This window comes from Mesoplodon densirostris, chromosome 2, assembly GCF_025265405.1.
Source record: "Mesoplodon densirostris isolate mMesDen1 chromosome 2, mMesDen1 primary haplotype, whole genome shotgun sequence".
Taxonomy (NCBI): Eukaryota; Metazoa; Chordata; class Mammalia; order Artiodactyla; family Ziphiidae; genus Mesoplodon; species Mesoplodon densirostris.
The window spans coordinates 23,347,120-23,358,482 of NC_082662.1; the positions used below are offsets into that span (position 1 = coordinate 23,347,120).

At 44.0% G+C, this 11,363-nt stretch overlaps 1 long non-coding RNA gene and 2 other non-coding genes across 3 annotated transcripts; all 3 read left to right on the top strand.

Annotated features, from left to right (window-relative positions):
* Positions 1-612: 612 nt before the first annotated feature.
* LOC132483697 (uncharacterized) lies at positions 613-4,101 on the top strand. Its single transcript, XR_009531102.1, has 2 exons — positions 613-735; positions 1,743-4,101. It is a non-coding gene; the product is annotated as an uncharacterized LOC132483697 (long non-coding RNA).
* LOC132484748 (small nucleolar RNA SNORA73 family) lies at positions 1,429-1,632 on the top strand. The gene has a single exon (XR_009531301.1). It is a non-coding gene; the product is annotated as a small nucleolar RNA SNORA73 family (small nucleolar RNA).
* LOC132484749 (small nucleolar RNA SNORA73 family) lies at positions 3,521-3,726 on the top strand. The gene has a single exon (XR_009531302.1). It is a non-coding gene; the product is annotated as a small nucleolar RNA SNORA73 family (small nucleolar RNA).
* Positions 4,102-11,363: the final 7,262 nt, after the last annotated feature.

The window sequence follows — 11,363 nt, forward strand, 5'->3', positions numbered from 1 at the left end:
TTATAGCAGAGCTGTGATGGCTCTATGTCAATTTATCTAACATTTATTCGAAATTCTATCGCATTTGCAGCATTTCACATGTAACATTTATCTTCAGGATTCTTTGCTTGCCTTCTTTATATTAGGTGTCTATATGTGTTAAAATACACGTAACGTAAAATTTACCAGTTTAACCATTTTTAAGTGTACAGTTTAGTACTTCCGACTTATTTACCAACGCCATTTATCAAATGTTTATTTCGCACGTAACGGGGTAGATTCAATCCCTTTTGAGACTGCATTTCTCTAGATGCCTTTTTCTTTTTGTGTTTTTTTTTTCAGACAAGGCATAAATGCCTCCTCTATTCAAAGCACTTATTAATCCAAAGGTTTTTTGACTTTAACGGCTTATCCTCCAGATTGGTGAACTGATCGTAGAGCCGTAAATACCCGATCCAGCACGTACCCATCAGCCTAAACACTTCAAAACCTCCCTTTCTATAACTTGCACTTTCAAGGTCCCGCGCGAAGTCTCTAGTATCGCGAGATGCCTCTACGCCAGGTAGGGGTGGGGCTTAACATGCAGTGAAGTCCGAGCACCCTTAGCGAATTTCTAACTCCCTAACTGCGCATGACGTGACGCAGGCGCAATAGAGATTTCTTGACTTCCCAGGGCTTAAGACGGTATAAATACCGATGGCTTGAGAGGGTTTGGTCTTTTCGGTGAAGCCTATTGTCGTGCGCTTCGGGTGTTAGGTGAGTGTGATTAGATGCCTGCTTCCTCAGCGTTTTGTCTGGTACTGGGTCCGCTACTCAGCCTTTTCTGTGGGGATCATACTATTTAGAATGATTCCAAATCTTCGGTGTCCATGCTGACTACCCTTACTCGCAAAAATGGGGCCGGGTCTGGTGTGGGCGGGGGTGGCCTCGCCGGCCGTGGGTCTTGGCCGTGACCAAGGGTCGCTAGCGCGGGAATTCCCAGGCCTGCAGGGCGCGACCCTCCGCGCCCACAAGCTAAGTGCGCAGCGCCCGCCCTCATTTTCTGTTGCGCCATTATGCTGCTTCCTAGGAGGCGCGTTAGCGTCTTCAGTGGAGTTGAATGCAGGCCATTTTGTTCCCGATTCGGGTTATTCTTAATTCTGCTGCCGTTTAGTTTTTCTTTTGGGGCAATTTTTTTATTTCAGGCAATCGGGTTAAAGGTAGGAGCCTTTATTGGGGTCATAACGGCTGTTTGTTATTTGCTGTTATCTGGCAGCAAGCTAATCGCCTCTTGGGGTTCCTAGATGTCTTTGGAGTACCTGGTTGAAAATTCAGATTATTGATGTGTCTGCTGGTTAGTCTTGAGCTCAACTCTTGTTGACGCTCTGGGGTGATTGGGATCTTGTCCCTTATAGATACTCTTGCGAAGTAGCTGTGAACTTGGTGAAGTTAATTTCTAAAGTATAGTGACCAACGTGGATACCCCGGGAGGTCACTCTCCCCGGGCTCTGTCCTGGTGGCGTAGGGGAGCATAGGGCTCTGCCCCATGATGTACAGTCCCTTTCCACAATGTTGGAGATGAAGCCGGGCCTTGAGTCTGCGCCTGCATATTCCTACAGCTTCTCAGAGTCCTGTGGACAATGACTGAGGAGACAAACCATGCAGGAAACAGCTCTCTAGAGCAGCATATCTGAATCTAGGTTGATCCGAACTGAATGAAAAATTTGTTGTAATGAGTTTGGGTGTACTACTGGATTAAAGCTCTTACCTGCCTTGTTTTGCAGCATTCGTTTGGGATTCCAAATAATTTGATTCGGGGTAAGTAAATGTACGAATTCCTTTTGGCCTATCAGTGTTTTGCCTGCCAACATTTTGCATAAGACATTTGGGCATTTTGAGCTCAGTTCCCTTTCATGAAGATGCTGCCGTTCAATGCATCTAGATATTTTGCTACTTTTTTTTGTAGGCATGTTGACAGTTTCTTAGATGTATACTCATTCCAGGAAGGTGGCTTTTTAAAGTTTATCTTCACATCTTTAATACTCATGATAGAGGAGAGATTTCTGTTTTGCAAATGGAACAATTTTGAATGACTTAACCAAAGACGGCAAACTGTCCCATGAGCCATGTAATGTGTGTACCCTCTCGATCTTTCCAGGGGAACTAAGGGTTTGGTCTCTTGTACAGTTCATTTCTGTGATGCGGGGGGGTTAAGTTGCGCCAGCATATGCGGAGCATATGTCTACAATGACAGTAACTATGATAGATAAAGCATAACTTTCGGAAGTTATTGGAAACAGTTGCTAATCCTTGTGGACTTGAACTTCCCTGAAATCTACATGTAGTATGGGATGAGGGGAAATCAAATGTCTTGAAAACAGGGGTACAGTAAGTCCTCTACATACAGACCTTAAGATGCGAACATGTGTGCACATGTCCAGCCACGTAAGTTAATTCAGGTGTCTGGTGTACATTGTCACTGTAAGGTCAGCTGGCCCGAGGCAGGTGATGCAAACAAATTCACTGGTTGCATCAGCCCGGGGACTGTCAGCCTTCCCCCTCTTGAGGGGGGCGGAACTAACAATCCTACAATTGATGCAACTGGTGTCCAATATTGCCACAGCACCCGAAGAAAACCGCCAAATGAGGGCTAATCTACGCCAAGAACCATCTGCCCCACCCTTTCCTTTCTACCCCCTATAAATCCCACCCAAGCCCTCAACCCGGGCGCGACTTCTCTGGCCCTGCCCTTCGGACCGGGAGCGCTCCCAAATAAAGCTAATTTAAAGCTCTGTTTCACGGTGCCATCCTTTACGGCCAGGCCTTACAGTCACATGCGTGCATCCTCTACAAGTGGTTGTGTTTTAGTATACTTTACAGTACTGCATGGAGTACACTAGGACAGTATCTGTATTTTAAGCCCAGGATGTCTGGAAACAAGCATAAAAGCAGCAGTGATAACTGCTGAAGAATGAAAGAGGTTCATGATGCAGGAAGTGGTAAGGGGTTTTCTTTATTTGAGGAGGTGCTGTTAGTCTTTGAGGCAGAGGACCTGGATGTAGAACGGTACACGAAGGCTGCAGCACCCATTCAGAATGCAATGCAGTGTTACTGTGTCATCTGATGAGAAAAAGAGCAGGTACCCAGATACCACTGGATCGTTTTCTCAGGAGGGTAGATAAGAGTTGAATCCAGCAAGGGACCGGAACCTGTGCCATCAGCGTCAGGCAGGAGTGAAGTTGCAGCTTGCCCTCCATCTCCTATTGCTGGTCCTTCAGCTCTACCATCTCCCACCTCCTCGCCCTCCAGTCAGTAACTCATGGCCTGTTCACTCGAGGCCAGCTCCTGTATGCTAGCTGTTGTACTTTTCAAGGTGTACTGTAAGATTTTAAATGTTTATTTTTGTGTGTTTGAAAAGTATTATAAAACTATATTACAGTACAGTACTATATAGTCAAGTGTGTTAATTGGGTACCTAGGCTAACTTTGTTGTACTTTGTCCACTCTCAGAACGAAACTTGTTTGTATGGGAACTTACAGTAACTCTGTTCAGTCAGACATTCCAACGTGGATACCCCGGGAGGTCACTCTCCCCGGGCTCTGTCCTGGTGGCGTAGGGGAGCATAGGGCTCTGCCCCATGACTGTACAGTCCCTTTCCACAACGTTGGAGATGAAGCCGGGCCTTGAGTCTGCGCCTGCATATTCCTACAGCTTCTCAGAGTCCTGTGGACAATGACTGAGGAGACAAACCATGCAGAGAGACATCTAGTATACCAAACTATAAAAGTGAACTAAGATGGTTATGTATGCATCTAATTCTTTTTTGTCCTTTTCATTCAGGAGAGAAGAGGAGCCTTGCCAGACTTGTGCAGTTAACAGTGCTTTGAGGGCCTTTATTTGGCAGGGAGATTAGTAAAGTGAGTAATACACTATTTTTGGAAGATAAGCCTGGGCAACTTGAAAGTTTCGGCACAATGTTTAACCCTGGAATTGCAGAGTAATAGTGTTCTGTTGCCCAGGTGCCTTTTTAAATTTAGAAAGTGGAGAGCAGGTGCCCATGAGAGTCTACATGTCTTAATAAAGAGATCCATGTCAGTTTCTAATGTACTCGTGAATTATAATAAAGTTGACTATATACATAATTGTGTGGTTCTTTTTTTTGGCCGCACCATGTGGCTTGCAGGATCTTAAGCCCCCCAACCAGGGATCAAACCTGGTCCCCCTTCAGTGAAAAACACCAGGGAATTCCCTGTGTGGTTCTTTCTATGCAAATATGACTGCTAAATGAGTATTCTATAAATGAAGCTGCTTGTTCAAGCAGTTAATACCTGACTGATTCTGCACTAATTAAAGGCCCTGAGCTCTTGGGTTTAATATTGGCATTTGTGTACTACTACTTGGGAAAATGCACGTTTCCTAACCAGTTGTAAATAGGTAGCTTAAGGTATGGTCTTACAGACTTATACATTAGGCCACTGGACATGGGTGTTGAATGAGAGGTCTTGATGCTGATGAGACCTAACCATTGTACAAGATTTGGTGCAGATGTTAAAAAGCTGTTGGGGTAGTTAGTTCATCCTCTGCTGCTGTGTCAAAGGGCTATGCTTGAGTCACAACAGGGAAGTCATAAGATTGAAGGATGGGGACTAGCAGGGAACCATCTAGAAGGCAGAGTCTAGATCTTGGATGGGGCTATTAAGTGAATTTTACAACATGAGGAGGTAGAATAACCCATTTAGAATCCATTGGGGTCAGGTTTAAGGGGGGGATTTGGGGGTTTGGTGGGTTGTGGCCCAAACACATGTAATGTCCAGATGTACAGTTTTACAGCGTTCCGAGACAAGAGGGTAAATAATAGGAGCTAGTTTGTGGCCATGATTATTGGAGAACCTGGGTTGCTTTACCTAAGCAAGTAGCAACACTTATAGTGCTTACCTGTGCCAGGTTCTTCTAAGCACTTGGCATGTGTTAACCACAGCCCTGAAGTGGGTATTAATCTGTCTGCTTTGATAGGAAAACCCAGGAGGAGAAAGGCTAAATAATTGCCCAAATCTACAACTAGGAAGTGGACTGGTCCTGTATCCCCAGGGTTAGCCCTGTGTCCAGCGCACGTCTTGGCATCATTCCCACATGAACACTCTGGTTGGTAGATCCACAGTAAAATCTGAACAATGTTTTTAGTGTAAATTCTCAGGGTAGGGCTGAGTGCTAGGTGGGGAATACATCCATTTCTCCTGGTGTCCAAGTGTAGCTGAAGCAAAGCTGTCAGCAAGTATTCTAGGTCACGTCCTTTGGTGAACTTCAGGTTGCAACATACCTACCTGTAGACTTTTTACAAACAGGTTATTCTGGCTTTTTTCTCCATGTAGGCCTTAATAGTCACAGCAGTAGTTGCTAAACAGATTGCCTGGGTTTGAATCCTGATACCACTTGTAGTCCCTGTGACCTTGGGCAAGCTACTTAACCTCTCTGCCTCAAGTTTCCTTATGCATAGAATGGGGACAATAAAAGTACCTCTTGGAGTTGTAGTGAGAATTTAAAGTTAATATTTGTAAAAAAAAAAAAGCTTACAGTCTCATAAGTACAGTGAGCTTGTGAGAAAATTCTCTGACTTAAAAGCAAACAACTAGGGATATAGTATCCATTAAAGTTTTGTTTAATAAAGTCTGCTACCACAGATAAATGATCTCCTAAACCAGGCTCATCTCACTCTGCTACCTGTTCAGGAGAGAAAAGGGGAGAAGATGCAGGGATTAGTATTGCCCAAGATCACCTAACTAGTAATAGAAGCAGGATTTGAACCCAAAACCGTGTCATGATATACTATTACCTTTGAACAAGGCAGTGTGGTAAGATACGTACATTATTTCATCTAATATTCTATGTACCCTTGTAAAGTAGGTACCCTTTGTGCCCATTTTGCAGAGGAGACTGAAGTTGGAGTTGAGGAACTTGGCACGAGTTATATAGCCAGTAAGTGGCAGAGCATGCATCCGAACAAGGCAATTGACTGCAGAGCCTGTGCTCAACCCACATCATGCCATGCCTTGAGAAAATCAGCTATTTACACTTTGTATTCAGCTATTTAGTACCCACTACACCATAAAAACTGCTACAGTTGTAACAAATTATAAACCTGCTATGAGCCTATGTCTACTTGACTGGATAATACTAAGACATGAGTGCAGTTTCCTGGGGAGCGGGAGCCCTTCCTGGCTGTTACTTCTGTTTTTCACCACTTTCTGTCTTTATGCATGTCTTTCCCTCTGATGGATGGAATCTTAGTTCCCCAACCAACCAGGAATCAAATCTGGGCCCCTGCAGTGGAGTCTTAACCATGGACAGCCAGGGAAGTCCCAGAACCTGTGTCTTTATGATGGTATCTGACAGTTGATGAGGATTTACTATGTGCTAGGCATTCTTTAATCCTTACAACAGCCCTATGCAGGGCAGGGACATTTTTTATATCCATGTTATAGAAAAGGAAGACAATCAAGGTTAGATTATTTGCCCAAGGTCACACATCTTTAGATGAAGGTCTGCATCTTTAGAGCCTGAACTCATCCACCATTCTCACCTCCCCTTCCCTAAGCACCCATAATGGCTTCTCTCAGAGGTAGGGTGAGCACCTTGAGCATTCCATCATGATAATGTTATTAGCATTCTGATGTGCTTATTTTTTAGTTGATGTCCATCTAACCTACTAGTTGAGTTATCCTCAAAGCATGGGACCTTATGTGTATGCTCAGGACCTAATACTGGGCCTGGCACATAGCAAACGCTGGTTGATGACTATTCTTCTGTGTTCTATTTCATTGATTTCTGTTTTGGTCTTTATTATGGTCTCTCTTTTGTTTATTTTGGGTTTAGTTTGCTCTTCTTTTCCTAGTTCCCTAAGGCAGAAGCTGATTAATTTGAGGCCTTTTATTCATTTCTAGTATATAGGCATCTAGTGCTATTAGTTTCTCCCAAATACTACTCTAACAGTATTCCAGAAGTAGAAAACAAAACAAACGAAAATATTCCAGAAGTTCTGCTATGTGATGTTTTCATTTTAATTCAGTTCAAAATACTTTGAAATTCCCTTTTGATTTCTTCTTTGACCTGTGGGCTATGTAAAAGTGTGTTTTTATTGTTTTTATTTTTATTTATTTATTTATTTATTTATTTATTTAGGCCACGCCAGGCGGCTTTCAGGATCTTAGTTCCCCGACCAGGTATTGAACCCAGTCCACAGCAGTGAAAGCGCTGAGTCCTAACGAGTGGACTGCCAGGGAATAACCAAAAGTGTGTTTCTAAATATTTGGGAGTTTTCCAAAGATCTTTCTGTTACTTGTTTCTACTTTCATTCCACTGTGGCTTAAGTATATGTTTACTTTGTATGATTGAATCATCTTAAATTTAACAAGATTTTTTCTATAACCTAGTATAGCCTATGTTGGGAAATGTTTCATGTGCACTTAAAAGGCATGAGTATGGGGCTTCCCTGGTGGCGCAGTGGTTGAGAGTCCGCATGCCGATGCAGGGGACACGGGTTCGTGCCCCGGTCCGGGAGGATCCCACATGCCGCAGAGCGGCTGGGCCCGTGAGCCGTGGCCGCTGGGCCTGCGCGTCCGGAGCCTGTGCTCCGCAACGGGAGAACGGGAAAGGCCGCGGCAGTGAGAGGCCCGCATACCGTAAAAAAAAAAAAAAAAAAAAAAAAAAAAAGGCATGAATATGTTACTGTTGTCCGAAAAAATCAAGGTGGAGTCTGAAGAAAGGTGAAGTGTTCCATAAATGTCAGTCAGTTCAAATTGATTGAAAGTGTTGTTCAAGTCTATTCTATCCTTGCTGGTTTTCTTCCTACCTATCCTATCAGTAATATTGAGAGTGGGTTATTGAAATCTCCATTTCTTCTAGAAGTTCTATCAGTTTTTACTTAACTTTTTTTTTTTTTTTTTTTTTTTGCGGTATGCAGGCCTCTCACTGTTGTGGCCTCTCCCGTTGTGAAGCACAGGCTCAGCAGCCATGGCTCATGGGCCCAGCCGCTCCGCGGCATGTGGGATCTTCCCGGACCGGGGGCACAAACCCGTGTCCCCTGCATCGGCAGGTGGACTCTCAACCACTGTGCCACCAGGGACGTCCTACTTCACGTATTTTGAAGCTCTGTTATTAGTTGCATATACTGAGGATTGTGCGTTTTGATTGACTCCTTTACCATTGTGAAATTACCTTCTTTATTTCAATAATACTCTTTGCTCTGAAATCTACTTTGCTATTAATATAGCTGCTCCAGCTTTCTTTTGACTAGTGTTACCAGAGTATGTCTTTTTCTGTCTTTTTACTTTTAATCTATTTTTTCTATCTTTTTACTTTTAATCTTGAACAACACAGGAGTGCTACTGAAAATCCCCATATAACTTCACAGTTGGCCCTCCGTATCTGTGATTCTGCAACCATGGATTTAACCAACCTTAGATCGTGTAGGACTGTAGTACGTAGTACGTATTTATTGAAAAAATCTGAGTATAAGTGGACCTGCATAGTTCAAACCTGAGTTGTTCAAGAGTCAACTGTATTTATGTTTAACGTGTATATCTTGTAGGCAGTGTGGTTGGGTCTTGCTTTTTCTATTTATTATGACAATCTCTGCCTTTCATTTGGAGTGTTGAGACCACATTTATTTTTTTTAAAGCTTTTTTTTTTGTATTTATTTATTTGGCTGCATCAGGTCTTAGCTGTGGCATGCGGGATCTTTAGCTGCAGCGAGCAAACTCTTAGGTGCGGCACGCATGTGGGTCTGTTTCCCTATCCGGGGATCGAATCCGGGCCCCCTACATTGGAAGTGTGGAGTCTTAGCCACTGGACCACCAGGGAAGTCCCAAGACCACATTTATTTTTAATCACAGATCTGTAGGTTTATAGTTTATGGGTTTATAGTTTGAACATTTTTTAGCCATTATTTCTTCATGTATTTTCTGTCCCCAGTTTCTCCTTATTTTCAGGGTCTCCAATTACCTGTAGAGTAGGCTACTTATTTAAGTTATTGCATAGTTCACTAATACTATTTTCACTTAAATTTTTTTTTCTAAGTTTCATTTTGGATAGTTTCTTTCTTTCTTTTTTTTTTTTTTTTTTTGCGGTACGCGGGCCTCTCTCTGTTGTGGCCTCTCCCATTGCAGAGCGTAGGCTCCGGACGTGCAGGCTCAGCAGCCATGGCTCACGGGCTCAGCCGCTCCACGGCACGTGGGATCTTCCCGGACCAGGGCATGAACCCGTGTCCCCTGCATCGGCAGGAGGACTCTCAACCACTGCGCCACCAGGGAAGCCCCTGGATAGTTTCTTTTGCTGTGCATCAAGTTCACTAATGTTGCTTTTCCAATATCTAATCTATTGTTAATGCTATCCAGTGTATTTGTAATCTTAGATATTGTCGAGAAACTCACTTTGGGTCTTTTTATATCTTCCATGTCTCCACTTAACTTTTGGACATATGCCATACAGTTATTTATTTATTTTAATTAATTAATTTTTTTTTTGCGGTACGCGGGCCTCTCACTGTTGTGGCCTCTCCCGTTGCGGAGCACAGGCTCCAGATGCGCAGGCTCAGCGGCCACGGCTCACGGGCCCAGCCGCTCCGCGGCATGTGGGATCTTCCCGGACCAGGGCACGAACCCGTGTCCCTTGTACCGGCAGGCGGACTCTTAACCACTGCGCCACCAGGGAAGCCCTATTTATTTATTTTTTTAATGTAAGTCTTTTTTTTTTTTTAATGTTTTTAGTTAGTTAGTTAGTTATTTTTGGCTGCATTGGGTCTTCGTTGCTGTGCACAGGCTTTCTCTAGTTGCAGCGAGCGGGGGCTACTGTTTGTTGCAGTGCGCGGGATTCTCATTGCGTTGGCTTCTCTTGTTGAGGAGCTCGGGCTCTAGGCTCCCGGGCTTAAGTAGTTGTGGCATGTGGGCTCAGTAGTTGTGGCGCACGGGCTTAGTTGCTCTGCGGCATGTGGGATCTTCCCAGACCAGGGATCAAACCCACGTTCCCTGCATTGGCAGGCGGATTCTTAACCACTGCGCCACCAGGGAAGCCCTGCCATACAGTAATAATAACTTTTAATATCGTTCACTTCTAGTTCCATTTATCTGTGGCATTTCTGGATTGGATTCAATTGATTGTTCTCCTTACTATGGTTTGTGTTCAATAAATAAAATACAACAATAGAGTGTGAAAAAAAATTAGTATTTGCATTCAAAGAAGGAAAAGATAAGTGGGGCTAAGGAAGGCTTCATGGAGATGGCAACTGAATTGAGCCTTAAAATATACATATCAAGTATTCAGCTAGGCAGGAAAGAAGGCACCTGGTAAGGGAGGTGAGAAAGGTAAGAAAGCAGGAATGAGCATGGGCATGCTCAGAGTACAGTGCAGACGCCAAGGGGGAAATAGGAAACCAACAGCTTGGGGCATTTGCCACCTGGTGCTCCTAGCACAGCACTGAAAAAATATCTGAGTCTTTAAAGATTTCTAAGCAGGGCAAAGTCTCACAGCCATGATTTAGGGAGATTAACCTTGGGATCTTGGTGGAATGAAATGAAGGGGAAAGGATGAGGGGTGGGAGTAGAGGCCAGGTGGGTGGTGCTTTAGACCAGAGGGGCAGAAATAAAAGATGGAGAGGAGAGGGGAGAATCAGAAAAGATGTGAAAGTTTGAATCTGTACTTCTCAGAGAAACTTAACCTTGGCTTGAAGGATGAAGGGGGGGTGGGGGTGGGGGGTCTAGATCCAAGGAAAATGAGTTTTATTTGGGGTATTGAGTCTTCTGGGTAGAGCCGTAGGACTAAAACTTAGGGTAGAGGTCAGAACCAGACCAGGTGGGCTGCCCTCTCAGTTAAAAGGCGATGGCTCGGCCCTAAAGAAGATTTCTGATCTCCTTCTACCACTTGTATGATGACCCCAGAGAAAACTTGCTTAACCTCTTTGAACCTCATTTTTTTCATTTTCCATCTGTCGAGGGTTTTGTGAGGAACCAATGAAGTAATGGACGGATGTGTTTCTGTAGTTGAAGTAAGAGGTTTTACAAAATACGTGATGATAGTTATTTTTATAATTACATCAAGCCATATGAATGAGTAAGATCTTGGAGGAAGACAGCAGGGACAGATCAGAGATCCCAGGGTTAAAACTTGGAGGAATTTCACAGTGTAACATCCAAAAGATGGAGTCCCTGATGGAGGCAACAGTAAACTTGAGGAGGTGAGAAACCTTAAAGATGGGGAGTGCTTTGGGGTGGGCTTTGTGTCGAAGAAACTCAGTTGGTAAACTCTCATCAAAAGTGTCTATCTAGGGCTTCCCTCGTGGCGCAGTGGTTGAGAGTCTGCCTGCCGATGCAGGGGACACGGGTTCGTGCCCCGGTCCGGGAAGATCCCACATGCT